We start from the raw sequence: 17,975 nt of genomic DNA, 5'->3' as shown, positions 1-17,975 counted from the left end.
TCTCTCTCTCTCTCTCTCTCTCTCTCTCTCTCTCTCTCTCTCTCTCTCTCTCTCTCTCTCTCTCTCTCTCTCTCTCTCTCTCTCTCTCTCTCTCTCTCTCTCTCTCTCTCTCTCTCTCTCTCTCTCTCTCTCTCTCTCTCTCTCTCTCTCTCTCTCTCTCTCTCTCTCTCTCTCTCTCTCTCTCTCTCTCTCTCTCTCTCTCTCTCTCTCTCTCTCTCTCTCTCTCTCTCTCTCTCTCTCTCTCTCTCTCTCTCTCTCTCTCTCTCTCTCTCTCTCTCTCTCTCTCTCTCTCTCTCTCTCTCTCTCTCTCTCTCTCTCTCTCTCTCTCTCTCTCTCTCTCTCTCTCTCTCTCTCTCTCTCTCTCTCTCTCTCTCTCTCTCTCTCTCTCTCTCTCTCTCTCTCTCTCTCTCTCTCTCTCTCTCTCTCTCTCTCTCTCTCTCTCTCTCTCTCTCTCTCTCTCTCTCTCTCTCTCTCTCTCTCTCTCTCTCTCTCTCTCTCTCTCTCTCTCTCTCTCTCTCTCTCTCTCTCTCTCTCTCTCTCTCTCTCTCTCTCTCTCTCTCTCTCTCTCTCTCTCTCTCTCTCTCTCTCTCTCTCTCTCTCTCTCTCTCTCTCTCTCTCTCTCTCTCTCTCTCTCTCTCTCTCTCTCTCTCTCTCTCTCTCTCTCTCTCTCTCTCTCTCTCTCTCTCTCTCTCTCTCTCTCTCTCTCTCTCTCTCTCTCTCTCTCTCTCTCTCTCTCTCTCTCTCTCTCTCTCTCTCTCTCTCTCTCTCTCTCTCTCTCTCTCTCTCTCTCTCTCTCTCTCTCTCTCTCTCTCTCTCTCTCTCTCTCTCTCTCTCTCTCTCTCTCTCTCTCTCTCTCTCTCTCTCTCTCTCTCTCTCTCTCTCTCTCTCTCTCTCTCTCTCTCTCTCTCTCTCTCTCTCTCTCTCTCTCTCTCTCTCTCTCTCTCTCTCTCTCTCTCTCTCTCTCTCTCTCTCTCTCTCTCTCTCTCTCTCTCTCTCTCTCTCTCTCTCTCTCTCTCTCTCTCTCTCTCTCTCTCTCTCTCTCTCTCTCTCTCTCTCTCTCTCTCTCTCTCTCTCTCTCTCTCTCTCTCTCTCTCTCTCTCTCTCTCTCTCTCTCTCTCTCTCTCTCTCTCTCTCTCTCTCTCTCTCTCTCTCTCTCTCTCTCTCTCTCTCTCTCTCTCTCTCTCTCTCTCTCTCTCTCTCTCTCTCTCTCTCTCTCTCTCTCTCTCTCTCTCTCTCTCTCTCTCTCTCTCTCTCTCTCTCTCTCTCTCTCTCTCTCTCTCTCTCTCTCTCTCTCTCTCTCTCTCTCTCTCTCTCTCTCTCTCTCTCTCTCTCTCTCTCTCTCTCTCTCTCTCTCTCTCTCTCTCTCTCTCTCTCTCTCTCTCTCTCTCTCTCTCTCTCTCTCTCTCTCTCTCTCTCTCTCTCTCTCTCTCTCTCTCTCTCTCTCTCTCTCTCTCTCTCTCTCTCTCTCTCTCTCTCTCTCTCTCTCTCTCTCTCTCTCTCTCTCTCTCTCTCTCTCTCTCTCTCTCTCTCTCTCTCTCTCTCTCTCTCTCTCTCTCTCTCTCTCTCTCTCTCTCTCTCTCTCTCTCTCTCTCTCTCTCTCTCTCTCTCTCTCTCTCTCTCTCTCTCTCTCTCTCTCTCTCTCTCTCTCTCTCTCTCTCTCTCTCTCTCTCTCTCTCTCTCTCTCTCTCTCTCTCTCTCTCTCTCTCTCTCTCTCTCTCTCTCTCTCTCTTTTTATATATATATAAAATCATAAAACAGTGTATACACTTATATATGAAAGTAATTATATATCTGTTGGAGATTCTCTAACCGAAAACCATCACTTAAGCCTAAGTGATGATACATTATTTTACCTTATGGCGCCGCTGACCATCTTCTATCTTGTCATCTGTATAGGACCTTACCTAACTTAGTGGATCAACTAGCTTTACTTACGTGATAAACTAAAAATTATGACCCGTTAACACCCATGGTGGATTCATGGTTTACATGGAGACTTGAGTTAATATGAACTCTCATCCCCACATAAGCTCTCAATATTACTCTCAAAGTATAATTTAGCTCATACTTGTAACAAAACTTCCTTCCTTCGGGTTGAGATAATTTGTTGAACCCTTAGCTTTAGAAAGCTCCTTTTGGAACCAATGTTCTACTTTTTGTTCAAAACTCTTTAGGAACTCTTAGTTTCCTCTTACATAAATGTGAAAACAGTTAAAAAGACTTTTGGGAAATACTTAGTTCCCATATAGCCTGAGAAATGACTTAACTCTTACACTTTACTTGACTTGAAATTAATTCTTAGGGAATACTTTGTTCCCTTATACCTTTTTGAGAATTTAACTCAATTTTTTATTTTTTTCTCAACATGTAACATGACCTTAATCAAAATTTAAAATGATTTTTTAAGTCTCTCAGAAAACTTTAAGAACTTACATTGCCTTGCCTCTTAACTTTTAAACCTGACTGCTAATTTCTTTGACTTTCATCTTAACTTTCCTTGAATTTGATTATTGATTCAGAGATCATGATTTCATGTTTATGGATAATTTAATGTTGTTTTGATGTACTTTAGATTGTTGGAATCAACTATGAATGATAGGTACATCACTTAGTAACTAGTACAAAAATAGAGGGGAAAACGGGGTCTATAGGGGCTCTTAGCGCTCTGACGGGTGCGGAGCCCAGAGCCTGTCACACAGACACTGGTCTGAGGCTCTCTGGATGGTGCGGCGCTCTATGGTTTGCCAGACAGAGCCTTCCCTGAGGGACTCTGACAGGCACGGTGCCCCAGGGGTAACATACGCGACCTCTAATTTTTCTTCCTATTTTTTCATCTCTAATCCTCCGAAACTCAAATGGTTCTCACCCCAAACACTTAGGATCTTTAAATACCTCATTACCAATAGATTAGACAAAAAATGTCTGGAAACATGAATCAAATCTGCTAGAGTTACACTATAATTCAACCAACAAGAATTTCATAATTTTTCATCAAGAACTTCGATGTTCATCATACAAATAAACTCTGTCTTTCTGAATTGAATCTAATTGGGGTTTGGGTGAAAGGAATCAACACAGAACGATCTCACATACCTAGATAGGGATCACCCGGGTGAAATCCACACGACGATCTTTGCGTTCTTGGACAATTCTTGATCTTTCTCGTCTTTTCTCTTTTCTCTGAAACCATAACCGTTCATAATTTTTTATTAACTGAATAATGACTTGGTTTTTACCCCTAAATAACCCTTAAAACGAATTAGGAAACACTAGGTGAAAAGACAACATTGCCTTTACTGATATTCGGATTAGACCTTCCTCAGTGCAACAATCAAACTTTTGAATGACATATCTCGCTCATACGACATCGGATATGCTTAGACTTAGCGGCGTTGGAAAGATCTTCCCAAAGTCTTTCTAACCATATAAGGAACTCATCCAAATTATTCTTGAGATTGAAGTTATGGATGTTTGACAATGACTAAAACTCACTTTTGAAAGATGGAAATTTTCCAGATTTACCTACTTATTCCCAAAAATTATTATGCTTGGTTTCCAAGATTAATCTTAGCTAATTCATGTTGCGAGATGTTACAAGTTGGAACCATGACATAACCTTAATGAGTGCATGAGTGCTCACTTTCACTATTCACTAGTTTAGAAAAGGTTTCAATTGATTTACTAATTTAGACAACTCACAATATCATACATATTAAAAATGAAACAAAAAAAAACTTAATTTAATAAGAACTCCAAAATCTTTTATTTAACTCCAAAATCTTTTATTTTTTGATTTAAACAATCGTATAAGTGGATGATTCAATATTAACGACAACTGAGTTGATAACAAAGACAAGATTAATCATATAAAAGATTAGATCACTGGCTAAGTCTTCTCCCAGAATAACAAATATTTCAAGAACCCCAATTATAAACCCATGAAATTTATGTGTTCAAGAACTCTCCTTCTTTTCTGGCTCTGGGGAAGCATTTAAATCAAACTTGAAATGCTCGATCAAAGTAGCTCTTTTTGTTTCTTCTAGAACTTCCCGTACCGGCAACTTTATTGGTAGCTTTTGCTCCTCTGTGTGTTTATCTGGAGGTATTTATGAGCCGGGGTGCATAACATTATACATCAGTATTCATTTGTTTCTTACACATTCCATGCTTCTAAATCTTTATAGATATCTTTTAATGCCTCATAGCCATTTGATATGCCTTCAACATAATCAATTTGACGATTCTCTAGATTCATTTTTACAAATTTATCATTTATTTCTTCTATGCTTGTGGAAAACACATTGTTTTCCACAATTAAAGAGAAAAAATTGATAATTTTTTCAAAGTTAATGTAGAGGATGGCCAACATGATTATTCTTAAGGCAAATCAAATGGTTTTGAGGCACTGAAGATATGGATAATGTATTTACACAAATTTTATGAGAATAATGAATACAAATGTATATAATTATAAACATTGGATAAAAAACACCACATGAAAAATACATGGAGGAGTGAAGGTGACCATTAAGTTGCAGGTAGAGAATGATAAAGAACAAATAAGGAGGTGTTATTTTGGCCCACTATCTCAAATTTGATTCATTTTTGTCTTTGAGACAAAAGAGGAGAGTTTTTAAACATATACCTATTATGGATTTGGTGATTGGTACTCTTGAATTGGAGAATACCTTACCAATCTTCTAATTCGTTCAATCATTGTTTCTGTTATCAGCTCATCCGTTTATACGAGATTTTACACCATAAAATTTAAGGTTGTGATGTTCTTTTGTTATTAAGTAAATTTTTTTTGTACAACTAGCTCCTGTATACAAAAATTTGATGTTTGTGTTGTTGTGAAACTCTTATGTTTGAATGAACAAGTTAAATAATGGTAATATTTGGACGGGTTGTATTATAACCCATTCTTATCATACTTTTATCTAGTGCATATCAATACAACAATTTTTTTGCTTTGATTGGACAATGACTCGTTTATTGATTCAATCCATTTTAACTTGCCAAATTCTGTCCAATTTGCTAGCTTGGTTAACCAGTAGTTTCATACATTTGCAACCTCAACGTCCACTATGCGTAGATATATTTTTATGTGGAGATTGTAATGCACAGATTGTGTATCAAGCAAATTAATAATGAAGGAATCATTATTTTGTGTTTAATAGTTTAGAAATTCTTATACATTAATTAATTTCTTTGAAAGAATATTTTTGTGTTTGAGTAATTATTATCTGCATTACTAATGCAACTTTTTTATTCTACATTCTAATCAACGTAAAATAATAATAATTGTTAATTGATGTTTACTATCTCAAGCTTTTTCGACTTAAAGGATTCGTGTGGAATCATTGAAATGCTTTACTAATCTCAAGGACTTCATGGGTAGCATGTAATAGTCCCATTATTAGGAATATAATTTCAAAATGAATTAGGAACTCAGTACTCAAGACGTATAACTTGGAGATACTACTCCTCTCAATGATACTCTATTTATGGAATTCATGAAAAAGTTATGGGCATGAACAACTCAACTAGATCAGTAACTAAATGGAACACATGTGGTAAAATGTAACGCACCAATCTCCCTAAAGTTGGATCATTACAGAACATTAATTAGTTGTAACACCCCGGAAAATTTTTGAGCTAAGTCTTGAACCATCCTTTGTAGTGAGTAAGTTTTTCCAAGGAATTTAAATTTCTTAAGTATTAACATCAATTGATTTAGCACCTTGAGTTCTAAACAAAGCTAAATTGGGAATAACTAAAATATGAAATTTCGAGAGTTAAGCAAAGTATGAATTTTGGATAAACTTGAATGACCATACCTCCTTGCATAAGATCAGTTAGGTGTTGTATAATCTAGAATGGAAATCTATTTGAATTATCTTTCCAACTCTGTGGAGGTTGCTAAGTTCCGAGTTTGGATGAATGAGATATGACCTTTTAAAGTTACTGAGAGGTCTGTGGTCTTTTCCTCACCCAATAAGATCTAATTCGTTTTTTAGTAAGGTTTTAAGGGTCTAAAACTATTAGGTTCAGTTTTATAATCTTAATATATATCCAGGGTTTAAGTTGATAGTTCAAGAAGAGAAAAGAAGACAAAAGACGAGAAAAGAGGAGCAAAGTGGAGATCATCAAGCGTTCGTCGAGATTCGTGCATCTTGTTGCATAATTTCGCCATGAATTTAATCCCTAAAACATATATAAGATTCCATGGTGTTGGGTTTGTTCATGCACACGTCAAACATGTTATTATCAGTGTAATTTCATTCTCAAAAATAAAGAATTTTTTTATTTTTTTATAGGTTTTCTTATGGTTCATAATAAAACTTGTCTGGTACGGGGTTTTGATGATTTCTTTAGATTAAAGTGATTGTTAGGGGTGTTGTTTAGAGTATATCAGTTTGTACATAGGTTGGGTATTTTAATCTAAGGAAAATTTGAGAAAAAAATCGATTAAAAGTGATTTAGGGTAAGAAAATGAGAGCCAAAATTCGTCGAAACTTTGCCCGTGGGGAGGCTGGCACAGCGCGCCCCAGATTCCCCAAAGGGGTTGGGGCAGTGTTCCTATTTGTTGTCTTTAGATTCAAGTGCTTGCTCCCCGCGCCGGAAATGAGCAAGGGTCGCATTCCTGTACTCCTTCTCAGTCGATTGTCCCGTTTGAGCCCATTTTAAGTATACCTTCACTCCCTTTCATTCTAATCACTCTAAACTACTTCAAAAAACATAGAAATAATTGATAACATGATCATAACATTGATTTAATAATTCAAATTCAATGTAAGAGTAAGAGTTAAGTCTTCAGAGTTCTTTCGATCATTTTGAGAAAGTCTCTTTGAGTCCTTTAAAGGAGTATTCTACAATTTATAATAATTATTCTCAAGACTCGAGTAAGTGAGAAAGAAAGTGAGATGATCTTACTCATGAGTCTAAAATATTACCTAGATCCTTCTTATCATGAACCATAACTCTTGAATTCATAATTCACATTCAAGCGAGAGACAAGAGTAATGTTCAAGAAAGCCTTTGAATTCAATTGTTAATCCTTTGAGATTAACTATTGATTTGAACTATATTTTGAGGAATTAAATCAGATAATGAGAAGAATCATATACATAAGTTATATATATTTGTGTAGAACTTCAACTAGAGTTGTTTCATGCCCATAATTAGTATGAACTTCGTAAGTTGAACATATTTCAAAGAAGTGGTATATCCCAGTTCTAACCCTTTAAGTGTTGAGTTCCAAATCCCTCTTTTTGAGATTAATTCCTAGTCTTGCACATTGTTTTATTTATGAAATTCTTTTCTTGATTAATAAACCATTAAATTTAAAAATGGTAGTAGTTTGGCAGGTTTTGTTATAACCCATTTTTTCTCAGATTTTTATCTAACCCACTATGATCCAAAAACAAATTTGGGTTGGATTGGACAATGGCTCATTTATTGATTCATTTCATTTTGACGGTCCAAACATACAATTTTCCAGCTTGCTAAACCAATAATTTACATTTGCAACCTCAATAAACACTGTGGTATAATATTTTGTTTTGTGGAGACTATAGAATATAATGCATGGATTGTTTATAAGGTAAATTATTAATGAAGTGATTGTTTTTCTGTGATTAATTGTTTAGTGATTGTTATACATTAATTCATTAGTAGGAAAGAATATTGTTGTCTTTAAACAATTATTATCTACATTGCTAATGAAAGTTTTTTTTATTTCGAAACTGGTAAGACTATTATTCAACATTAAGGGCATGCTAGATTATGTATATATTTTTGTTCCACATTCTAATCAGCATAAAATACTACTTATATTTTTTACTATTCATAGCTACATTATATAATTAATGGGGCAATTATAATAATTAATTTAGTTTGTGATTAAAAGAAAATAGCATTGAAATTAGTAATGGGTTAGTTTCAAGACTTTTTTAATTAGTCATGTATATAACTAGGATAGTAAATAAAATTTAGTAAAGTACTTTATCATTCTAAAAAAATAATTTGTAGAAAAGAAAAGAGAGAGAAAGAGAACACTAGGAAGACAGACACTTACGGAACCGAAAATGGGAGAGGAAAAGATCAAAAATTCGGTAAATCAATACCTCTCTAAATATTGTTTTTATTTTATGGGTTGGATAACATTATTATACTATATAAGAGAGAATGAAATTGCCGACGTTAATATGAAAATTGGATTGATGGACGGGAATGTGTTACTATTATTTCTTTTAACAATATGTTTGAGGTTTTTAGTTGGGCGATGATTGACAAAGATTGTCATTAGATAAATTAATAATTATGTTTGAGGTACGTAGTATATCATTCTTCGTAAATACTTTAGGTTAGGCAAACCTTGTTTCTATAAGTAGGTGATTTCAATATTTAAATATTATTATTTTATCATCATATTATAAAATAAATTTTGATATAGTGAGATAGATAATTAAATATAAGGTATATTTTATTATATGAATTGTACTAGAGTTATGTTATTTTGACGAATAGAGACTAAACCCTAGGCTTTTGAACATTTAAAAACTATTGAGACTTGATTTATTAGTTGATATCACAATTTAGAAAATTTATTATGGACTTCGGTGAGTTTTTAGTAGAGGCTAGATATATAATAATATGTATGTCTACGAACTCGTTTGCTTATGCATAATGTATACTATATATATTCTAAATGTTCTGATGCATTGAGGAAAGGACAATGTAAATTCTTCGGTCAATGTATGTTCTGATTTATTCTATATGATAAAGACTCTTAATAGTGATTGATACACATTGAGTGATACTATGAACTTAATTGTGGTGGTTTGGATGATCATCTATTTGTGATTGGTCTGTAATCACAAACCGCTAAATTTGTAAGGTTGAACTTATTCTATTAAAGTGATTATTTGAATAAAGAAGATTTTGTCAAATAGTGTGAATGAAGTGGAAAGTGATGAAAAAATGATGATTTAACTGTGTTGTTCTATCGGTTGCCACGAGGCATCACGATAGTTAAATCATCATTATTTTCACCACTTAAAACTTCATTAACACTTTCACCAAGCCTTCTTTATTCACGATATGATTTAAAAAAATATGTTCAACATTATTGTTTTTTCAGTTTGGAATTACTCACCAATCAGAAACAACACATAAATCATCTAAAGCACAACAATTACTGACATAGAAATATTCACAGAATTACTCAATGACTATAACCTACCATAATTAAAGTAAAGCACGATAATTTCCTAATTTATTTTCTTTCCTTAATGCCTTAGAACGCTCGAATTTATCAAGTATACAATATTCATAAGCAAACATGTCTGTAGGCATCCATATTACTATATATTTAGCCTAACAAAAGAATTACATTGCTGGGTTCTGAATTATGAATGAATCTATACTAAAATATGATAAAAGCCATGACGAACTTTTTTAGAGCATTAATTAACTAATTTATAATAATCTACTGAAGTTCTTCAATCCCTAGGTCTAGTAAATAATAAAGGAAAAAACAATCAGACTGAATTTTAAGGACCTAATGGGCGAAAGGAACCCACTAGTGAAATCCCACATACCTAGTCACGAATTCCTCGGAGAAATCTTTCAATCTCCTTCTTTTATTTATGCTCTAAATTTCTTTTTTGTGAATGATCTTATTTAAGTAAGTTCTAGTTATGTTTATAGACTAAGATTAAAAAAAACATATTTTAGGGTCAAAACAACGCAGTTTAGGGGGCCAAAGAAATAAGAAAACACCAAAATAACCATACTAAAAATCTAACAAGGGCTGACGATGACAACTTCCACGGAGCGTGAAGTGGGTTGTGGTCCTTGGTCCAGTGGACTCTTACTTCTAGGGGACTATTCACGGGCCCTACCACGGACCATTCGAAGGACCATGGACCCTGAAGGTCCTCGTGGTCCTCACATGGTCTTGTGGTGCGAAATTCTGGTTTACGGGCCATCCAATGGCCCGTGTGAAGGACAACGAACCTTGAAAGTCCTCGTGGTCCTTATTTGGGCATGAGGGCCTAGAGTCTAACTAAGGGGGGGCGACTGCCTATTCTTGAGGGGTTCCCCCATGGACAGTGATCAAGAGCACGGACTGTGAAGAGTCCCATGGTGTGGTGACAGGGCGTGGGTTATCCCAACTCCCCACCATGGGCAGATCAACAGACCGTGGTCCATGTCATGGTCTATGAACCTTGCCGTGGTTCACTGCTTAAATTTTGGAATTTTTTTTCGAGGTGTTACAATTAATTAAGATACTACTATTTGGGTGTTAATAATTTGAAGATTATTATACTTTAATTAATTATATATTTAATTAAATACTATGATAGAATATTGTTTTCTAAAATAATTACTATCTACATTGCTAATGCACATTTTTTAATTTTAAAACATATAAGATTGTGTTGTTCAACATAAAAGGCATGCTAGCTAATGCATATATTTTTATTCAACATTCTAAACAGCATAAGATAATAGTTATTTTTTGGACTATTGGTAACTACAATTGTATAAATAATGGGGTTATTATAATAATTAATTTTGTTTGTGGTTAAACGAAAAATAACGTTGAAATTAGTAGTGGATCACTTTCACCACTTTTATAATTAGGCATGTATAATAATTAAGGTATTAAATAATCTTTATAAAATTCTAAAATAATAATATGTAGAAAAGAAAATAAAGAAAATAAAAAGAGAATAATCGAAATACAGAAACTTACCGAGCGGACAAACGGAGAGGAAAAGATCGAGAATTTGGTAAATCAATGCATCTCTAAATCATTTTTTTATTTTTATGGGTTTGATATTGTTATTATTATTATTATTATTATATTATTATTATTATTATTATTATTATTATTATTATTATTAATATTATTATTATTATTATTATATTAGATAAAAAAAAGAATGAAATTGCCGACGTAAATAAGAAAATTGGATTAACAAACGGTAATGTGTTACTATTATGCCTTTTACCAATATATGGGAGGGTGTCAGTTGGGTGATGATTGACAATGTTTGCCATCAGATAATTCAATAATTAAGGTTGAGTTGTGTAGTATATCATTCTTTGTGAATAGCTTAGGTTAGGAAGATTGTGCTTCTATATCTAAGTGACTTCATTTTTTCAATATTATTATTTTGTTATCGTATTATAAAATAAATTTTTATTTAGTTAGATACATAATTAAACATTAGGTGTATTTTATTATATGAGTTCCATTAGAGTTATGTTTTTTGGATGAATTGAGACTAAACCCTAGCCTTGAATATTTAAGAACAAATAAAACTTGATAAATTATTTGATATCTTAAAATTTTGATTATGGATTTGGGTATGTTATTAGTATAGGCTAAATATATATTCATAAGGATGTCTATAAACTAGTTTACTATGAATATTGTATACTGCATTGAATGGCAACGTTCTGATGCATTTAGGAAAGGAAAAACATTGGAAGATTAGCTTGCTTGACTTTTGTACTTTAGTGAATGTAGGTTATGATTTATTTTATGTGATAGAGGGAATATTTATAGTGATTGGTACTCATTCAGTAATTCTATGAAATTTTCTTTGTACTTAGATGTTGTGGTTTGGATAATCATGTGTTATTTGTGATTGGTTTATAATCACAAGACTATGAAATAAATAAAATTGAACTTATTATATTATTGTGATCCCTTGAATAAAAAAGAACTTGTGAAATAGTATTCTTGTATTACTACCCAACCCAACGGACCGTGTGGGCACCTACATGAACACCTACGAAGGATAACCCTAATATCCTAATAGTAAAATCATCCTGAAATTTATAAAGACGGAATAACAAAGTTAAGGAGATATAATAAATAACACCTTTTTAAGTACACTCTTTCATAACTTGTAAAATAATTCAATAACCCCAAGGACCTAGTCTAAAAGGTACAAGAGATACTACGAGTAACAAAGGAACTAATAACAAACATACACAACTCCCACCATGTGGAAGGACGGACCAAAGCTAGTGGAGGATTCTTCATTTTCACCTAATGACACATCACCGTTCCTGCATCCAAATTATGTCCAAAAAGACATAGCAAGAGTAGTATGAGTAGAACCAGACGTACTCGTCGGCGTCATTGGTTAATCCGACATCAACCTCATTATATAAGAAAAAAATAATTGGTTCATGCATAGACCACTCGTTTAACCACCCTTACCCTTTCTTAGAATACCTTAAATTTACCGAATTCTCTTATCACTAACTGTTTTCATTCCCAACCTCTAACACTTTTTGTTATATTAAATCATTGTTTAAACATGCTAACCGCATTTGATAATCCCAAAAACCGTTAATATCCCTTCCTACTAATGAATTATGCCACACTCTTTGATTATTGTCACCTTAGGGAGATGGATCTTGAGTGGCAGCAGGATGCTTCAGTGGAGCCTGTAAAATGGGATCAGGTTTACTGGGCTACGATAGAGGGCATCACTAGTACTTACTGGTCGTCGGATTCTAAGAGGTGGCTTCACCTGGTATTTAGGAGGATTCACCTGTAAGGCAACTGCACAGATGTTACCTTTCCTCAGGATCTGGTGGTGGCGTGCGCTATCCAGGGCAATCAACTTAATTTGGCGGCGCAGATTATCTCTGAGCGGAAGATGTTCTACCGAGGTAAAAAGAAAGCATGCGTCATTCCTTGTCTGATCAGTGCCCTATGAAAGTGGTCAGGAGTGCCATTGTTTGATGTTGACGAGGTATCACCCATGGATCCCCCTATTCACCCTTTTTTGGTTCGTAAAATTTCTACTTCTAAGGGAAAGAGGAAGAGGAAGAGCAAGGCTAGCAGAAGTAGGGAAACCGTAGTGTCGTATGACGAGTACCCACTCTCAGGTGCACGGGTTGAGGTGGACTTGGCGGCTATCAAGGAAAGGATAGGGATCCCAAACACTGATTTTACATCGGTCCAACCCAGCATAGCCCTAAAGGTCGAGATGCTCCGCCGCCATCTGTGCAAGGAGAGAAGGAAGGATGTGGTTAGACATCGCTTTATTCTATGAATGAGGAAGACGGTAAGGCCATATTCACTTGTGTAGCATTTGACAAGGCTCTTTTTATGCTCGAGCCACCATATATCAGGGATTTCCATATGATGAATGTAAGACCCCCAAAATGAGTTAGTGCGTATAGAGCCTCACTTGTGCCTATTATCTTGTTAACATGTTAATACAATGCTTTAAAGTATGCTTGGGTGATTTGAGGTCATTTGGAAGTTATATGTCAAGGGATTACCACGATGTTCGATGACTAGTCACCTAAGGGTTTTTACATGTTTTTATGTGATTATGTGTGTGTCATGAGATTATAAATTCCATATATGAATAAAAAAAATTTTTATAGTCATTATTTTTGGAGGTCAAACGTCCAAGAAGGTCCAATATATTCGAAAGTTAGCCCTTGAGACGTTCATGTGTGACTTCAGTGTGCCTTGCATTTTTGGATGTGTTTTACATATTCATTTTGGGTGAAACTTTCATGTATGTTCTAAAACATGTTAAGTTTTATATTCACGTTGGAAACGCCTGGGTAAGACTTCTCAAGATCCCCACAAAAGGGCCCACAAGAAGGACCCAAAGGCTGTCGAATGCCTTGGCAATGTCAATCGACTGAATCAAACAACCCCCTGTTTCTTGACAAATGGCCCGTTTATGGTGAAGTTGTCTATGGTAAGTTGGCCTGGATAAGTTTCATCCAATGAACAGCCCATGACCAAATCAGCTGAAGCCACAGATGGCCTATCGATGTAACTACTAGGCGTCAATGGTAGACGTCGAAGGTGGCATGCGATTGCTGCCTCGCGACTACTTTATTTGAGGGGTGAATGGGGAATTTTCCCCAAGTCCTAAACTGACTATAATAGGTTTATTAGGTTATTTTTGGGTGTATTTAAGTTATCGAAAACGTTATACACCCATTCCAAATCCCTTCTACACAAATTAGACTTTGCCTTAAAAAATATTCTCTCTAGAACCTCCATTGAAAGTGAAGCTCAAGAACAGCTTGGAGATTATAATTCCATGGATTATTCATCAACTTTTAGATGTTTTAATCTATATTAAAGTATGATTATCCTTCATGTCTAGTTATCCTTCCATTTAGAGAGTTAATCTCAATGTTTTCAAAGATATTTCATGATCGAATTTCAATTTTTCAGTCTAGCCATTGGATCTTTCTCAAAACATTTTGAAAGGTTTAATAATGATGAGTTGATTATAATTTATTGGTTTCAACATGTAATTTAATCCAATAGTATTGTGAACCCATGTCCCTTCCCAAACTCGATTTAGCGTAGGCATGGACATTGTGATCATGGGTTGTTATTGGTTGAATTGGGATTCTATTATGTTGAATTTCCCATGCCTACTATTTATTATGTATATTGATGGTGAAGTTTTGATAAATGATCAATGTGGATCAATATATGAAGATTTTGAATATGTATAGCCTATGTCTCTATGTGTTCACTATAACATTGACCTTCTAATGTATGATGTGGAATTCGATCATGTTAAGTTGATTGTAGCTACGGCCTTAGGTTAATATCATGGTTAAATGATATATATGAATCTCGTATGATAAAAGTAATGAAGGATTGACATGAATTGATCTAGGTTCTTCTAGTATACATATTGATAATACCATGTATGTAATGTGATCTAGATTTTAGGTTAGATGAAGCATGATTCCTTTTGAGTAATGATCTTTTTAGCTACTGCCTAACATGTACATTATTGTTAAAATATGAATCATGATCAAGGCTTTAAGGAATTACTAGCAGCGCCTATGTTCTCTACTCCCTATTGAATTGATAGTTTAATGCCTATTTTTGTATCTTGATCTTTTTGGTATTTAAGAATGATTTTATGTTATGTATATGTTTAGATGCTGACCTATATTGATACTATTAATGAAAAATGATTTATGATCCATGCAAGTTAAATTGGTTAATAGTCAATGTCCTTCTACCTTCTAGTATGTTAGTGATGTGTTGTAATAGTTTGTAGCATGAGCTTCTACTAGCTTATGCATGACTTCATATATGATTATTGTAAATTAGCTACTGCCTTATACTTAAATTGTTTATTAAAGAGTAGTAATGGTTAATGCTGACAAAAGGCTACAGGATTGGTAAGAATTGCTCTACTCTTTTACTTCTCTAATTCTCTATAGTATTGTTGATGAACCCTTGTATGACATTGTGTGGTATGGTCCACTTATTGTGGAGGTGTTTACTTTATTGTCATTATATATGTGTTGACATGGCCTTGAAGCAAAATTGATGAATATATGAATGTGTGGTTATGATGTTCACCTTATGTGTAACTTGTACCTAGTCTTCTACTCTAGTTGTGAATCTATGTTATGTTACTATTGTTATAAGCATGAGAATAATTATGCTAGGGTTATGTGTAGATGCTGCCATTATTAAATATTAAGGAATGATGACCCCTACTTATATATTTCCATGTGAATGCATGAATAGCAAAAGTTTGGAGTCTTAAGTGTAATATGAAGTTGCTTTGTCTACTATACTATTATGTGTTGTGTGGTCTATGCTTGGTTTTGGATTGTGGTCCTAAGAGGGTTGCTGCCCCAGTGTTTTATTGATAGCCATTATGTGATCATATTGACCAATGTACACACTATATCACTTCACATGCATGCTTAAAAGTAATAAAAGATCATAGTATCAAATGGAAGGTTGTTCTCGTATTCACTAGTGTCTACTAATATGCATGTGAAGCTTATGTCAATGAAAGTATGATATATCTTTCCTTAACTAGGATGACTTGATAGGCTCTCTAGTATGGACAAAATTATGGGACCTTGTCTATGCATTGCACATATGTTCCTTGATAGGATAGTTCCTAAGTATTGTCTTATATGTACATGGATATGAATGCATGAGTATGTTATGAACATGTCTTATATGATATATTGTGAACTATGTGTATGATGAAGTGTGATTATACCTAGTGTCTAAATGTTTATATATGAAAGCATGGCTCAGATAGTTACACTTGTACACTTATGGATGAATGAAGTAACGTATGAACATGCGTGGTCTAAAGGTGTTATATGAAAGGTTTCCTCACATGTATGTACACACACAAGTATGAGGATCTAGTCAATAGAGGAGCTCTTGAAAGGTGCGCTTAAGAGATTCCTAAACTAGATAGATGCTTACATATGCTATGTCCATGTGAAAAGTATTCTCAAATGATATAGGTTGATGAAATGACTCTTCATCTATAACCTATGAGCTAAGCATATGGGGAGTAAATTTCATAAAGCCTATGTTTTTATAAATTAATGTAATAAAGGATTTTAATAAAGGTAACTTAGCTTAGAACCAAGTGAAATTAAAGTGAGGGGTGTCCTTTCCGATTGGAGGAAGGTAGGTAACTATAATCATCATGAGGTGGATAGCCTCATAGCCCAAGGGCATAGAGTTGATGTTTACATAATAACTCTAAGTACCATAATTATGTTTCCCCATAGGATCTAGCAAGTTATATCACCTAATATTCTATCATGATACTCATGTCTTACCTTGGCAAGTAAGACAACCTCTTTTGGTGTGAGGGGATGACACCATATTAAATGTTTGGCTTACATAGTGTTATTGTCGGCTAAGGTTATAGTTTCCGTAAAGTAAAATGGAAAATGGAAGTAAATGAGTAAGACCCTAATTAGGATTACCTAAGGGAGGTATTTTAGGATAGGTGGAAGTAATGAACCCACCTAGGCATTGCACAACTTGCTCCATAGGGGGTTCTTGGAAGGTGATCTAACGTGTATGATTATGGTTATGTCCTTATGCATGGCGTGATAGTATTTGTCTACCTCTTATGAATATGTGCATGGTATGAGTCTATGTTATGTGGTCTTATTCTTATATGCACTATGTTTGTCTTAATGACTATATGATGAAGGTCTTGTATTGACAAGAATGAAGTTGTCTTTATTTACATGTTGATGTATGATATAGAATGTTAGGCTTGTGGTCTTGTGATAGGCTTACTAAGTATGTGTGAGGTTGTGGGGATTCATATATAAGTTTTACTAGCATACTTAGAGTAGGATTATGAGTAAGGTCTTATAATGCATTGATGTGAAGTGAAGTTAGTATATGTGTAAGTAGATATAGTTTACTGTAATATTGTTATAATATTGGCTTAAATGTGTCGATCTTATATTATACTTCTATGACGATATATGATGACTTGTAAAGAATATCTGTATTGTTTCCTTGTGTCCTTAAGGTGATGTGTTGGACATAGTATCACTAGAGGGTTACTTGGGAGGTTAAAGTGTTAATAGAAGGAGTTTACTGTAAAGAACAAAAAGGTCATTGTAAAGTGACCCCCAACTATGGATTAAATTCTATGTGTGATCTTATATGATATTTGGCCTTTGATATTGTCTATATGAAGTATGTAAAAAAAAAAAAACTATTGTATAAACATTTTATGAAGATTTACTCAAAAAGGCATGAAGTATGATTTTCAAGAAATATCCCTTTTAAATGCATGTTTTTGCATGGTTTCCTTACTTAGTGCATCCTTGTACGAACTTCATTCATATCTACTTTTTACACAAAGTGTTGGTTTTGGATTCTTAAAGGATGTCTTTATGATGGAGGAGCTTGCTTTGTGTTTCCCAAGCAAAAGCAAAAGGAATCCATAAGATTCAATGATGTCCTATGTCAAGTTATGGTTTACTATAAAGTTTTTTAATATTATACTTATGTATCATGTCTTTAGGGTCGTGTCCCTAAAGTACTCTTATGATGTTAATTCTAGGATGACAAAAAGAGACTAGATTCTTTAACTATATATGACAATAGTGTATATATATATATATATATATATATATATATA

The sequence above is a fragment of the Solanum pennellii genome, chromosome 1, assembly GCF_001406875.1.
Source record: "Solanum pennellii chromosome 1, SPENNV200".
In the NCBI taxonomy this organism is placed as follows: Eukaryota; Viridiplantae; Streptophyta; class Magnoliopsida; order Solanales; family Solanaceae; genus Solanum; species Solanum pennellii.
The sequence above is the reverse complement of the archived record's forward strand: the minus strand, read 5'-3'. Positions refer to the sequence as shown.